A 16,989-nucleotide genomic window follows, 5' to 3' on the forward strand; every position below is an offset into this window, starting at 1 on the left:
ATTCACTATTGTTCAGGTCCAATGTTTACATGCGGCACATGAATATAAATATGTTAATGAGGGCTGTGGTGTGACCGTTGCGTCTGAAGTACACAGTTTATACGCGTGAGCAAAGAAAAATAACAACATAAAACCTCGCATAATAATGAGGTATTATAACATTTAATATATGGATGTTATATGAAATTGACAATAAATAATTAATATTTGTTACAAGAAACTGTTTTATTTTCATCAGTTCCAATTTTGAAAAGTTACATTGTAAATAATAAAACGATATTGGCTACTCAGCTCTACTGTAGTTATACTCAGGACAAGCTGTAACGAACAGTAACATCTTTCTTTAGACTATTCATGGGTAATTAGAGATCTGTGTTACTATCTTATATAACTATTCTTTTCTTTGGAGGAGGTGAAACTGTGTGTGACATACTTGTGTTGTTCTTAATATTGATTGTGAAATTACCCCCGTGTATAATAGACCCTCCAAAAACGGACTCTAGCGGATAACCATGTGCTAAACTTTCAAGTTCACGCATTCCTTGGATATTTATTTTTCTGTCCTGGAAATAGGACAAGTGCTACAGTGAAATTTGCTTATGGATTAATGTGTTGACGGATGAATGATTCCTTCTAGCTGGTACGTGCATTATTTGTCATTAAATAAAGTAGGTATATTTTTGATTCAACCGGGGCACAATGGTGATGCTTAACAAAAATAGAATAAAGCATGTTTTATATAACAATTTTATGGCTGTTACTAAGTTTTCCGTAGTTGTTAAGAGAGTTGGGTGGCTATGAAGTGTATAGATCTATAGTCTATGTGCATGGATCAGTGTTTTATGTTATAATTAATTCTACACAGCATTGATAATTTTATCCTATCTGTAGCACAGTCATTTTTGAAGTCAGCGTCATTAAATGTAGCTAACAATATATAATTTGTTTCACACAAAGTATTTAAAACTAGTCAGGTAGCTTTAGCTACATTTAATGACGCTGACCTGAAAAATGTACTGAGCTAGGCCTGCATAAAAATGAAATTAACCATGCTGTGTGGAACGAAATAGCAGAATACCAGAAAGTTCGACATCGTATGCGTTTTTGTCTTTGTCTCTCTCGAAATGTTTTTTTATGGTGTGTTCTCAAAGATGGATTTACCTTAAGTTACTATGTTTTTGTTATAGATTTATTGTTGTTGTTGTTGTTGTTGTTGTTTGATTTTAGCACAACTACGTCAGACAGAGCAGAAGACGACAAGGGTTTCTTTTTTTAAAAGTAGTTCTAAGCGCGTAGACACCTTGACTGGGACGACTGGTCTGAGATGACTAGACTGAGATAAGAAAAGTATGGTTAGCAAAACAGCTAGATATCTCTGTCGCAATGGTGAGAATTATTTGTCTCAACCAAATTAGTAACACCAAACATTACTCGGATGGTTATGATTTGTGTGCACTAGAGTCATTGCCTAATAGTTGTGATTTGTGTGTACCAAAGTACATGTCTGCTGGCTTTGATTTATGTGCATTAGATTCGTTGGCTCATGGTTGTGATTTGTGTGTAAGAATCCATGCCTGATTGTGTAGATTTGTGCGTAATAGAGTCTTTGTCTGATGGTTTTGATCTGCGTGCAATAGAGTCTTTGTCTGATGGCTACGATCTGTGTGTAATAGATTTCTTGTCTGATGGTTATGATTGGTGTGTAGTAGAATCCTTGCCTGATGGTGGTAGTGATTTGTGTTTACTAGAGACCTTGCTTGATGGTCTTGATTTGTGTATACCGGAGTCCTTGTCTGTTCAGTAAGTTTTTTTTACAACACCTTTGTTCCATACAGTGTTAATGGTAATTACAAAGAATTTCCATAAAGAACTTGTTTGTCAGCAGAAAATACAAACATCGAATGGTGATATATTCGCATAATAAGACTACAACGTGAGTGTTGCACGTTAAATAAATAACGAAATCATTAAGTGTAACGCAGGTTCAGGCTTTATCGTTAGGTAATTTGGGTCTACAAGGCAAATGACAGAAACGTTGCATATTTAAGAATTTAATACCTTGTGGATAATATCAGCACAAATATTAACGGCTTCAACAGCACGAACAATCAAGCAAAGATAGACAAAATGATATATCTAGTTAGAGAATACATTTATACAATACAAATCAATGAAAACATATTTAAAGTTTATCACATGTAGATATGAGTGGTTAGATTAATTTGATTGAAGTTGGTACATTAACTGCGTTTTGCGTTTTTTCAGCAGGTTACATACTGAGGACAAACAATTAAAAAACGGATACGGATGAATATGATTGCAACGTCATTCTTAATGCAACTTTGCACTTCGATGAGACAAAAGTAAGCAATTATATAAATAGTGATAGATCTTTAGGATATATTAGATAATTGACTGGTAGATCTTATCAAGACTTACTCTTTTCAATATAACTGACGATTTAAAGAGAAAAGCACATAAGTTACATACCATTGTTAATATGACCGATGATTTAAAGATAAAGCGGATAACTTAAATACCATTGTTGATATGACTGACGATGTAAGGAAAAGCAAGGAACTTTAGTCAATAGGTCTTAGTGATAGACATTTGGAAATATCAGTTTTGTTGGTTGTACCAAAGTCAATAGTAGCTATTGTAATGGTCCTTCCAATGGCAAACACATTAACTGATACATTATGTTTATTTTAAAATGTCATACACATAAATGGATATATCATGTTTATTTAAAAAATGTCATACACATTAACGGATACACCATATTAACTTTCAATATGTTAATATCCCCATTTCTTTGTAAAATATAATTCAAAGTAATAACTAATGGCTGTATTTGTGTACATGTTACTCTCACCATCTAACTATACGATCACTTCTACTTAATACATTTAAGGGCACATAAGAACCACTTTCCATCTTTATTTTTTTGGGTAATGATACAAGCTTTGGTTTGTTCATAACCAGTTCAGGTTGGTCTGTTTATGAGCATCTCGTGAGCTGTTCGTACAAAAATTAAAATTAAATCCTGTTCAGCTGCTAGTTTCTGGTATAGCTAACTTTTTGTCCAAAGTTTGCATGCAGCATTACAAATACACTTTCCATGACATATCGGTTTCAACTCCTTGCAGCGTATTATAAACATTGTCTAGTAAATTTTGTTTATTGAAACAGAACCAAACTTTCGATCAAATGAAGATTTAAAAAAAATATTGTTTGATTCCATTGAAACATCCATAAAATCTAGATTGTTATGGCCGTAAAGTTTATGAGAGTTTAAATTTCTCTAAACCACTCGTGTGGCCTAAGTGGTGAGAGCGTTCACCTCAGAAGTGAGAGGTCGCGGGTTCGAAAAACGGCGGAGTCATACCAAATACTTATACAAATGGTCCTTGCCGCTGCCTCGCTAGGAGCTCAGCATTAAGAGGTTAGTGTTAGTGACAGGTTGACCTGGTGTCAGGATAATGTGACTGGGTGGAACATCATGCTACATGTCTGCGACATGATGCCCCAGAGCTAGACGTCACTATAAACCGCCACAATGCAGATATCGTAGTGGTATGACTGAAAAATGGTGACAGCTTTGTTAAAAATCTAAATTACGCAAACGCACAAATTTCTTTGAATGAATTCCTTTAGGGATACATCTGTTTATATTTTCATTTTTTCCCCACCTCATAAGTTTCAGTTGAAACACTTACTAAAGAGGATTGAAAGATTAATGAAGCTTCTTTTGGTATTGACTGATACATTATGTAAGTATTAAGTACGATGAAATTCAATATATACCTAGTTATTTTGGTGTACTTAGCAGTAATTATTTCAATACTTGTTTCAGTAATTTTATTGTAAATAAAACAATCCAATTAGTTTTAAAGACGTGAAGAATCAATATATAAATTTATGATACATAGGAAAATACACAGCTATACTTACTGCAATGTGAGGAACACTTGCCCTGGCGTTGAATTTTAGTTCCTCAGTGCTAAGAACCTCTCATCCAGTCACTCAAGTGATCATTGATAGGGCTTTTTTCCCCCGACATTTTAACGTTTTCTGGCCATAGAGGACATAACGACAACGACGTTAGTGTTTTAATATCTAACTGTGTTGCACATTCTCGCAATCCGACAGGTAAATAATATACCGGATCGCCAGGCAATCCCATCGCAAGCACTTGGTGCACACGTCTGCGATTACTATATAAGCCATTCCTAGTGCGGAAAATAATGCAGATGTCGTGTGCAATTTCTGGATGTAATGCACTGATGTTTATAATGGGTGTAACCATGACAAAGATAATGTGTATCGAAGGTACGGCCAATGGCCTAATTCTTAATAGCCAATACACCACATATATATCATCTTGGATATATCATCTTGGAACATCTGTCTGTTGTGGATACCTGTCTGTGAAAGCAAAAACTTCATAATTTATCGTATCGATTTTCTTGCATTAGGAACATTTCAAATCAGTTGTCTCTGGATAGATTTTGTGTGACTTGGTGCAGTATATTAGGCAAAACTAGAGAAAAAAGAAGACATTAAAACGAAATTGGCTCTATATTTGCTTTATGTATATTACAAGTGAAAACAATTTTACCTTTTAATTAATTTTTCAGATCATAGTTTCTGGCACAATGTATATTTCACAAAAGCTGCAACCACAATCGCATCTTAAACAATATTGATTGTATCTCACACCAAAGTCTACAGCAGTATATTTATTATATAAAAAAGATGTCTTGCAGCAGACAAAATGCTATTGATGTGCTACTCAAGTCACTTATAAATGACCTTAGATTTAATTTTATTAGGATTAAAGTCACTTTTTAGCACACGATATGCTGGAAATAGCGGTCAGTATATTTGGTGGAAGAAGACCCTCTGAAGAACCACCGACCCACGGGAAGAACCACCAACCCACGGGAAGCTACTACCAAGATTTGTCACATGCTTATCTTGTTCGAGCCGAGAGTCGAGCCCACAGGGTGTGATCCGTGAAGGCCAGCGCCTTTAATCAGGAAGCCACCTCAAGCATCGCCACTTAAAAATAAATTCATGACAGCGAATATGGCAAGCAGCCGAAACCAGAACCCTGCAGATTACTCTCTTTATATGTGTATCAATGACAGTGTTCTTTGATAATTTTAATGATTTATAACAACAACAAAAAAGGGAAAAATGATAAAAAGAAAAGAAACCGAAACAAAAATAAAAAACAATAAACAAACATCAAGGTAACAATAGAAGAATGAGAATACCAAAAACAACACCACCTTGCTTTTATATACGATAAGTTTGTCTCCATAAACATAGTTTTCAGTGTTTGACTTATTTATAGTGATCTGCCTGTCATATAACCTTTTATTGCTTATGTTCATTGTAATGGAATAGCGTGCATCAGTCTATAATAATCCAAATACGGTGTAGTTTCCATTTTGAGTTAGTTGATGAACTATAAAACTTATATCCATACATGTCATTCACAAAGTTTGTTTTGAAAACGTGTTTGCACCATATTAACCTGATATGTTATTATTCCATTCTGAATAAACATTATCTCTGAAATGTGAACATGCTTTCAGTGCATGACGTTACAAAGGATTTTTCAACCAATTTAACGTTTTAGCGAACTTAAGTTCATTAGAATAATAACTGAATTGTTCCACAAAGTCGTCTACACAAATTTTGCATTGAGACCGGGACACGGCCATTGTTTAAATCCACGAAAGTTTTCAATATTTTACTAATAAAGAAGATTATTCTTAATGAACCGCCAACAGTCAGGAGGGACGTATTCATAAACCATATACAACAAGTATTTTCCCCTGGCCAAGAAAAAAAACACCAATGCAGTTTGTATTCATTGCACGACCCTTCTTTTACGCTTGAAGATATTTTAGATTTACTGTATGCATGAAATTCAAGACAAATTTCGACTGTGTCAAAAATATCGACGGGCGGACTTCAAAAAAGACGCCTAGCTAGCTCCAATCTCGGTATATGATATGGAAATAATTATCGAATGCCATATCAAACATGAACTATTGAACACGTGAAAGGTAGATCTTTACATTTTATAATTCGTTTTATTCCATGCAGATATTATCAGTCAACTGGGAGTTTGGCCTCAACTTCCTCACAATTTTTGCAAAGTCACTGAGCAGCAACGTTTTCACTAGACACCGGACGCAGTGGAATGATATGTCCGGGCACGCCTTTGCCGTCATGGTAGCATATCATTAGGTGGGCTACTATGGTCAACACATAAATTTGAAACGCGAGGTGTTTATGGCAGACCGTCATGGACAGACTGCAGCTCAAACGGGAAAACGATTGTGTCGACTATCTCGAAGAGGTTGTTCGTTATACAGAACCACCACAAATCTTCGAGACCTAATTTGCAGTGGCTGCGTATCTAGCAACTAAGGATTTTACCTGATACAACTGGACCGAATGCCCCTGTCCTTGTGCGGTGGTGATATCGCATCAGTTCTCCTTTCAAAGCTACCCTGTGACAACGTTTCTTTAGCGCCTATGTAGAATACATTTATTAATTATATGGATGAATTCAAAGACCCGCATGGAACGGGCCAGCTAAGAAGTGACATCGACCTGGCCAGCTAACAAGTAATGCTCATAGGCTGAAAGATCTCTCACCAGATGGAAATCGGACAGGTTATATAATAAATAGACGACCTAGCTTAGGCTGCATATTTACCAATAGTTTTGATGAGATCCGATTGGTCCACGAACCGACCTTGGGCCAAAAGCGAATTTGTTTCTGCATCGTTAATGGCCACCGCTTCATACGTCGTTCCAACTGACAGCCCTACATCATTTTTGAAGGTCATACAATCAATTAATTCATCCAAATTGATCGCGAACTAATCATCAGATATGAAAATATTTGGGAAGGCAAACGAGACCAGGTCTGCATTCAAGTCAATCATCCAGAACCCGAATCTTACAGTACTTTTGAGCGCTGACTAGAAGGCGTCGGATGGTAAAGTGTCCCGCCAGCATGAAGAGCTCGCACACTAGTATTATGCCTTCCAATCGAATAACGAGAGGGGCAAACGCCAAAGTGGAAAGCATGTTGCACCCTGGAGTCCCACGCATATGGATACTGTTCTAGACGTCGCAGCCATACCGTCCAAAACATTAATCTTCCGCATATACCTTTATCAAAGAGAGTATCTCTGCTCGATTCCCGCCTTGAGCTGCGAATCGATAGCACCAATTTTTTTTCTTCCGGCGGTAGTTAAGGTGATTACTAATAATGGCTTCACTTGGAAGCATAGGTTACATCATGATACAAATTTAGTGGATGTGTTTAATTGTTATGGTCGATCTCTTCAATAAGTAATGAAATAAAACACTTATGTTACCCACATACCTCGAAGCAGCCTGTAGTAGTCTGATTAACAACTACGATGAGGGTATGATGAGATAAGGGGAGTCACATTTATAAAAGTAATACCACTCTGCCGCAAAATTGTATACCCCATATTACATTTTTACGAGGTATAAGGCTGTCAGATGCAAACGAAATATCCATCTCATCATCATCCTGTCCCAATGTACACCCCATGAGAGTACAATGGCGTTCAGCGGGCTCAGCCCCGTCAACGATCGAATGAAAAGTAACATAAAGGACGGATGTAATTGTAATATTAGGGTTTCATCTAGTCTATAACTAAGAACAAGCCTAGCACCACTAGCACAAGTAGGAAATACATTTCCAAAGATAAATAGAGAACACAGGCTGTGGGTCGTACTGCAACATCAACATGAGCCTTGGTAGCCTTATTCTGGAGTGCAGTAGGCTGTCTCATGGATACAGTCTAATTTATATTCATGTCTTGAGGAACCCTCAGAGGCTAATATAGATCCGCTCACATTTCTTGCAAAAGGTACGATCACCATACGGCTTGGTTACTACATCATGCGGTGCAAAAGGGTAGGCCATGGACGTGATTTTATTTTTACTCATATCCAAGGGGAGTTCTCATACGAATATCAACCATGGCCACGCGACAAGCATCCTGCTCATCAACATACTCTATTGTTATTGCACCATGCCTTTCGAGAGCAATGTCAAAATCTGTTTTGTTTTAATAACACATTGATCATCGATATACATTTTGTCCATCCTCATCGTAAGCAAAGATATAGGATTTAATGCAACACATCTGTCACGGAATTGTATAAATCCTATTATTTACTAAATGCATGTAGTCGAGTTACGTTTCTTGTGTACAGCGATACCCGAGGGTGATTTATGTATATTGTACAATATTTCGAAACAGTGAGTTCGGTTCATCCTATGGTGTACGTGCGAAGTACTTTCGATGAGAAGAACCGAATACTTTCTGCACACAAACTATGTATGGCGACATCGTCTGTGTATAAATACCTCACCCTAAGACTAAATCTACACCTTACGGAACGTCTTGTCAGTGAGCGGTCTACTTTAAGGACTTGCACATCTATAGCTGTATAGGTATGTGAGTTCTTTAGTAATTTCTTGCGTATAAGTTAAAACTATTGTACTACCACGTTTATTTTTGTACATTTTCTGTGTAGCTTCGGCTTACGTAGTATAATGCAAATATTTTCTATCTTTGTTTGTGACTTCGCAAGAGATTTATATTAACAATATAAGGTTCCATTTTTAACAAACGTTTCGTACCGTATGATTTTTAACGGGCACGTGTATGTTTACTTCTGAACCTGTGTATTGGTTTGTAATTATTGTGCCGATAAAGTAATCTGTATAAGTTACCGTATACAACGTCATTACATTTTATCCTATATACCCGTGTCATGCATAATACACGGTGTTAGATGTATTTTCAGCTGATCGGAGTTGCAGCTGTAGAGCTGATTGGAATCGACGTAGTACCAGCTGTAGAGCTAACCACAGAAGCTGACCATATCAGCTGTAACGCTGAACCATATTATTCGTCGAGATGAGTTAACATTGTTGCTGGTCTAGTGGCAGATGATCGGGCATTGCTGACCGATTGGTGGGCGCTGATTGCTTGATTGACCAAGGAATTGAATGGTGGTCGGTGACTACCTGGAATACTGACTGCTTGATTGACCAGTGTGAGTGACTGGTAGCCAAGTGTGCTGGTGACGGAGTGCGCAACTCCATACATGTAATCTTTTAGCCGTGGGCTAATTTTGGAATTTCTAATACCCAGTGTAATGGGACTGTCAAAATATTTGGTATATTTGTCCCTTTGTTTTCATCATTTTACTATTTGAGTAAAATACCTCATTTTTCATTATCTGAGTGAATACATTTTACTATATGAGTAAAGTACAACATTTTGTACTTTTTGAGTAAAACACATCATTATTTTCGTCGTGTGAAATCACTGTGAATCATTCACCTTTATCCTTGTATTGTGTAAAGTTGTTTATTTGTATTTTCATTTGTTACATTATTAGGATCGTGCGGCGTATGTTAATTTGTCCAATATTTTGGATCTAATACACGCAAGTATTAATCATAATTCGTTTCCTATTCAAGTCATTCGTCATTAAACATTGCATTTGTATTGCCATCAAATGTGTTCTGTTGTAAATCTGAAATCGAACCCGGTTATCTTATTACAACATCAGGGATAGGGGAGAGAGAGAGGGCCAATAGGTTCTCCCGCACCAACGGCATTATTCTTTTTAACATGTTCAGGTCTCCTGATGCGTCACCATCGTTCCTTTTCACCATCTGTGCGGTTTGTTTCTTACTAAGTTTACTCGCTTATTCCTTGGCGAAATATGTGCCAAAACTTGGGTACCGCATCGTTATGTTCCACGAGCACCACCAAACGCACAACTCTGTTTTTGAAATAGTCATCTTTTCCTCATCATGCATCTGAAGCCTAAACTCGCGAATATTTCCTCACCCTCGTCGTCAAGATAACTCGTCACGGCATGAAGAAAGAGTATATCCAACGGTTTTGGCATGGTAATAAACATGACTAGTTCCATTTTCGAATGCGTATGAGAGCAGTGTATTTAACACGAAAGATGCGAAGCCACCTACTAGGAATTTTCTATAAATTTAAAACTAAATATCAAAATATGTTGAGCTGGCATAAATAAACCCACCATGACAAGCTCGATCCACATATCCATAGTTCTTAAATTTCCTTTCGCATCGGGCTTGATTTCTGGGAAGGTCGGCTGTGTTATTTAAATGAAGTTCGAGTTAGGGATGTTACCCATAACTGTTTATAGACTTCGTTAACATGTCATACAGTGGTCGCATCTATAATCAAATTCCTTAAATATCGTCCGTCTAGTCCATGGATGACAGGGAACAGATAAACAAGTGACGGAGACCATCAGTCAGCTTGGATAGACTGAGGGTAAGAACTGGTAGCTTTCTATAAAAATGTCATATACATTTTGATGTTTTTGTTAACGACATTGATACTTATTGTTGAGACCTTCTCAAGCACTGCCATTGGCAGGTCTCTCCTTCGTTTTCACTAGTATCTTAAAAGCCTCGAGGGCAGTACAAATAACAAAGAGAATGGTCATTTGTTGAAAGAAGTACTAGAAGTAAAGCTTATTATTTTTTGGCTTTAGGAGGAAGGTCATTTGGGGATTTGAGCCTTAACGACGCCAGTCTTTAACGTGACTCGAGAGAAGGACGGGTCTGGAGACTGCATGGAGACATTCTCGGCGGATAGCAGATGTACTCTAGACCTTTATACTTGTTTCTGCTATAAACCGTTTGGAGAAAGTATTGATCCATACGCAGTGCTGCCGATCGTTGTCTGATATCAGCAACAAGTTGGCCGTTTTGTCCAGAGTTTGATCGGAAAGACGTACGGGATAAACAACATGGTCCCATCCCAAACTATTGACGGCATCTGGGGTGAAGGGGGTTGGGTTGAGGTTCTCAAACTTGGTATTGTCAGAGATCTTCATCGGAAACGTGTCAAACCCTAGCGTTAGTGAACTTGCCAGTATGCTCGGGGTGATGGTCCTCTGGAGTATAAAATGCATAAAGAATTGCCGGTTGAAAACATAGGGTGTCATTAGTTGCTATTTTGATGAAAGATTTCGTTGAGATCGATCTTGGAGTGGGTATATGTCACATAACGGGCGCGCTACTATGAAATATAGAGCTTTACCTCCTTGCGTCGCACTAGCCACCAACCCTAACCCATTTGTTGTAAACACTTCCAGCCGTTCCCCAATCTTAGCTCATATAGTTCCTCGAGGAAATCACAGACATAACAGATGTGGGTGGCTGTCGTAGAACTTGTATGGGTGGCTGCTGTGGAACAGATGTAGGATCTTGCCGCCTTGAGCTGCTTTGGATCTCACAGTAGTTTGGGTTGGTTGCCGTATTCTGGCAACCTGTACTGCCTTCAGGATATCATTCTATTCGCTCTCGGTGATCTGCCTCTCCCTAAGTCGGACGTTCAGTCGCTCTATGCTAGGCGTGTCTATGGTGGGAAATGGCATCCTGTCAATCTCTAAATGGAAAAGTCAACGCTGTTAGCTGTTGGTCTGTGTGTGTAACTATGTAAGCTACTGTGTCTGGCCTGTCTCTAAATAGGCTGAGGGTGAGTTGGGTCCAATATATACTCTTGCTAGAGAACACCGCTAATACGACCTTATCTAGTCTTGCTCGTGAGGTGTGTCTTGACCATGAGACTGCTATGGACATTTCTATACTATCGGCGGCCATTTTAGTTCTATTATTTCTAGCTTGTCGGCATGGTGACCATCTCCGCATCTGTTTTATATGTAATGGTCAGCGAAAGTCCCTTGTCCACATTTCAGCAGCTCCGGATTATAATCCAATCCCTGTATTTCTGAGCATGAACGGCTCAGTACGTAGAAATGCATTTCTTTCCTCAGAGGGGCTTGTGCGATCTAAAGGCATCCAGGCAGATAACTGACATAATTGCCGCCCATGAATAATTACGGCATCCCATAAGACCAAAACGCCTCTAATTCATGTGTTGGTCATAGTGACTCACCCAATGTCATGCTACCAAGGCCTGCGTAGACTCTCCCACGACACCCGAGATCAAGCACAAAGAGTTGCTGAGAAAATGAACATGCGGGGGAAACTTGGGGGACAAGAGGAAATAATACGTTAAAGATCTATATCGGGTTAACATTCAGGAGTCCACTTCGATTTCCACTGTCTTAGGTCATTTTGCCATTGATGCTCAAAAACCATATTTCTACTTTATCATCGTCTCGAGAGTATTTACGATCAAAACAAGTTACTAAATGTTTTAAGGTATATCCAAGAATGTGACGATGAAGAAAAAATGCAATATTGTCAATACACCATGGAAGCTATTACTTGTAATCTCTCATTTTTGAATTGAGTCGATTTTGCATTTTATCTCATCAAGTCAATGATATATTCTTCCAAAGGCGGGGACCTATAAAATCAAAATAGTCTACACTGAGATCGTTGGAAAAGTAGGCGGCTACCCAACCGGTTCCTGGTTGATGACTTTTGTCTGTGACTATGGTATAGACTTAAAAATCTTAAAGTTTGCGATGAGGAAGTTCATCTTTAGCACACAACATGATTAAAATAAGCAGTCTGCGAACTGTGAATCAGGATGTAATGAAGTTCACAGGTATACATTTCACGGGTGATAATTGTTTAAAAGATAATATGGAATACCAAGGCAATGAAGAGTTATAAATTCACGCCTAAATTTTCCCTTGAAAATATCTGTCAATAAAGCGGACTCACTATTCCTTGTCTCCTTACTCTGTCTTAAGAAAGCTTCGATGCGATGAATCTCCAAACAGGTCAATGGACGGAAGAAAATCCTCATGCAATTCCTTAAATCATTTCTTCAGCACGTTTTATACCGGAGACGACACTCCAAGTGTCATCCCGAAATATTTCCAACTTTTCTTCTTGACTCTACATCTTAAATTTCAGGTATTCACCACATGCGAATGTATATTCGTTGAGGAGGAGACCTCTAATTGTTTCTGTCGGGTCCTTGGTAAAATAGGAGTCTAATATTGCTCTTGTTCATCATGCCAAATCGGCCTAATGACTGCTTCTTTGTCATTCTCATATGGAGTTTGATTTTCTTCTTTCTTCTTGTTTTGGTTCAAAAGAAACCTCCGTCACCTACCTTCAAAGATCCTCCGCATTACAAAGATGGTTCGTAGTTTTCTGTAGATTTTACTGGTCCAAAATCACTTCACTCAAACTGTTGATTTCCAGAATATTGTCAAATTTTGCATAAAAGTATGATGTTCACCGTGTTGGGTAGACCTTCTGCAAAGTGACGTTCCAGCCGATTTTATAGGGTGGAAATATCCCTCGTCACTTCCTTGGTGTGAAATGAAATAAAAGGCCCACAAAGCGTACCCTCCTGTATAATCTTCGTAGGAAATGGCATGGCAGTTGTTGGTACATAACTGTCTCGTGGCGTCATGCAGGGACAAGTAAAATCGCACGTAACTTTTCCTGTTAAAGTTAGGTTCAAAGAGTCTGGTACACATGGTCTGGCCATCCCCGCTGAGTTCTATCTTGGACGCATTGACATGTTTAAACTCGAAAGGATTTTAATCGATGACTCCGTTGAGGGCTGCATTGCTGGCGATGCCGATGCATAAACATTTAGGCAACCGTCCTTGGAAAAGACGATCTTTGATCTTTGATAGGAGTCCATAGGCCATGGTGAAGGTTTTCAATTCCACTCGTCGTATTTGATATCTAGCGTTTGTTCAGCTCAAAGTGTGACTGATATCGTTTTCCATTTTAGGCAACACTTCGACCAGGCAAAATTGACATTCGGATGAAGGTTTTGAAAAGTTAGCAAGAGTCATCAAATGGAAAACGGTACTACTTTGATTCAGTGTCAGCTTATATCCAGTCCGTTCAGCAAATACGTCTTGCGACATGTCCAAATGCAGACAATCCATCAATTCTAAACTGTACCCTCATGTTATTTTGATTCATGATATCCTGCATTGTGAGGATCTTCACCTCCATCCTCAACAAGCGCAGGAGTAATATAATGTCTCCATCGTGTCAAGTTTCCATACCACAGAAGCATCCAGATGCGTGTTCTTGGCTTCTTTTAAGTAGAGATTCAGGAGATTGTCTAGGTACGCTAGATAAGTTTAAGTACCCATGCTGCTGCTGACCAGTTTGTTCTTCAAATATAAACCCACTTCACTGAACAATGACTGCATGCAATTATTGACGGTAGCTACCTTGGCTTAGGAATTTGAATTTTTGTTGTCTGTTTTGGGAACTATGGTTTTAAGGTACAAAGATTTATTTTTCAATTTGATGTAATCTTCGCTCTGTCCGTTGATTTCAAATTTGTCAGGGGCTGAAGTAGTCAAATAAGACACGGGATGAAATTCTATCCATTGAGATTAGTCATCATGGTAGGTGGAATGGCGAAGTTCTTATTTGAAACATTCGTATGAATCTCGGTGTCTCATTTTCTGGTAATCAAATACGTCTAACTGTCTGTATGGTCTTGGTTTTGTAGTCTTTCTCGCAACATGTTGATGAGCTCTGAAGAGGTGTAGACGTTTCTTTTTGCCTTGTGTTTGCTACAGAGTGGAAGAGTAAGGAATGCTTTGGTCAGAAGATTGCTAGGTGTTTATTCGGGTGTATCGGCAAGCTAAAATTATTTTTCCGGTTTGAAACAATACATTGTTGCCCGCTCGCACGACTAATTCTTTGGGATTTCGTTTGATGGTGACATTATGGGAGAAATTCTTTTCATTCAGTGCAAGGGGCATCTTTCAAAGCTTGCAATCCTCGAGTCACCATCGGTTTTATGATGATTCCTATCGTGATAAAAGCGGACATTAGCATTTGTTTCTTCAGGAGTTTGACCACAAAAATGTTAGAATTTTCGGCAACGTCCATCATTTGACTGAGAATAATGCTTTCACGAAAGAAACTTCTCAATGTGCTTCGTTATTCACTTGGATATTCTGAAGATATTAGGTAGTGAAACAACATAGAATGCTCTTGGAAACACATCTATTAACCTGCCACAGGGTAAAATTAAGTCAAATTGGTTATTCATGATTCGATGGTTCTGCTTTCGAAGGAGTTACTTGATGTCAAAAGAGTTTATAAAGGTTCCTTGAGAGGGCTGTTGCTGCTGTGAATCTGGAGGTGACTGCCATTGGCGGAAGGGCTACCGTTATTATTGCCTGTAGAATATTTGAAGGAAGGATTGAGAAGAAGAACTAGCCGGCGCAACTGATAAGCAAAGTGGACAACAATTGTTTGTCTCTTTATTGCAAATTCAAATTGATGATGGCGGCTCCGATGACATAATTCCTCAAAACGATTTGTCAGGAAATGACGATTTACGTTTTAGGCATCCGTTCTCCACAGTACACCCAGAGGAACTGCTTTTGTAGATCTTGAAGAGAAGGACTCGGAGAAAGAGCAGTCGCTGATGTTTTGAGCGGCATATCGGTCATTCTTTTTATAGTTGATGACTTGCGAAGTGGCAAATAATGAAAAAAAGATCATCTGATATCCTTTCCAATGCAAGTTGACTTCTTCGACTTGGCATTTTTGCCCACTTTACGTGTTCTTCGTTCGAGAATGATTTCGATATCGTACATGTCCTCTTCATTTTAGTCATTAGTTGTAATTCGAGCAAATAAAATGTTAATGTTAACGCTTCGCCGCTCTTGTCTTCCATTTTATTGATTGGAGGATTGCGTCCACACACTCATCCAGTGACACGAAACAATTTGGTAGTCCAGTAAAGTAAATAACATTTGTCGATGGTGAGTTTTGAGTTTCCAATGTGCACCCAATTTACTGTCGTTAACAGTCCATATATTTAGGCTATAGGGAGCGTACCAAACAGGCGCTCAAACATTGTCATCGTTTTCAGGGGTCATTTCTTTGGGGGCGCAACCGAGTCACCGATGGTACGATTGATTATAATCTTTGATCAGATGCGGTAACATGTCAATGTACTTGAGCGTGAGTAGATGTGTAAAATATTTCCACATGCATTCCTTTAAAGTGCCCTCAAAACGTTCCACGTCACTGGCTTTGGTTGCAGGATTCTAAGTGGTGAAAACATTTTGTCTCTTTTCATCATTTTTGTTTGAAAGCTTCTATAATAAATTCAGCGTCTTTGTCTTTCATCGGTGTGGATGACGATCTCCTTGTTTAAACATCAGTTGTAAGGTTTACCCAAACTCGGAGCACGTTTCGGAAGTCAAAGGCACTACCCACACAAATTGAAAATGAGGTTGATGACACAATACAATTATTTGTAACCTCGATTGTACATCGTCAAATGAGAGACATCGGCTAAATCAGTTTGCCGTCGATGCACTCCACTTTAGTTTGCCTGATGGAAACTATTTGATGGATTGGTTTGTGCCATGTGTTCATAGCTTGTTCTTTTATCCATCGTCACACCTGGGTACAAGGTACACTTTTAAGTTTAGCGTTAGCAGTACTATACAATTGTTGAACTCAGTAACCAGCGAGATGGTCAGGATTGTAGGAAATGCTAAATAAAAGGTTCTCTATAAAGATTCTTTTCAATAAGACACCCACTGTTCACCGATGATACTCATGGATTCGTCAGGTTTGGAGACTGCTTGGCGTGTCCGACGAGCCACAAGAGTAGGAATCGAGTGTGGTGATAGTGGTGGTGGTAAAAGGGTTACTTCTTCCGTGCTTTCATTTTTCACTTCTGGCTTTCTTTCTTTCTTGTGTAATTCTGCTGAAGAAGGGGTTGACATAAGCGTTTTGACCTAAACTTTCAGTTGTTCTCTTAGGGAATTGGGGGAAATTGTCAACAAAGATACGGGTGCCAATGAGGTGGAGATGTGAGCCTGCAAAATTTTAATATCTTCTCGTGTGTCCGTTCTTCCTCTTGCATCCGTATGGCTCCGCCAGTTTTAATCACATGATATGGTTGGCTTCATCAT

General features: G+C 38.6%; 1 protein-coding gene across 6 annotated transcripts in view; it reads right to left on the reverse strand.

The window, feature by feature from the left end:
- LOC149775534 (uncharacterized) overlaps window positions 1–16,989 on the reverse strand; it is a 133,415-nt gene that overhangs the window by 8,036 nt on the left and 108,390 nt on the right. For 2 of the 6 annotated variants that reach the window (XM_089943296.1, XM_089943295.1), the window contains exon 1: window positions 3,955–4,314. The exons of the other annotated variants lie outside the window; for them this stretch is intronic. The gene's annotated coding sequence lies outside the window, so the exon portion shown is untranslated. Of the gene's footprint in view, window positions 1–3,954; window positions 4,315–16,989 lie in introns of those variants that run through there. 6 annotated transcript variants of the gene reach the window in all.

Source organism: Sinohyriopsis cumingii, chromosome 19 (genome assembly GCF_028554795.1).
Source record: "Sinohyriopsis cumingii isolate HCF-2022 chromosome 19, ASM2855479v2, whole genome shotgun sequence".
In the NCBI taxonomy this organism is placed as follows: domain Eukaryota; kingdom Metazoa; phylum Mollusca; class Bivalvia; order Unionida; family Unionidae; genus Sinohyriopsis; species Sinohyriopsis cumingii.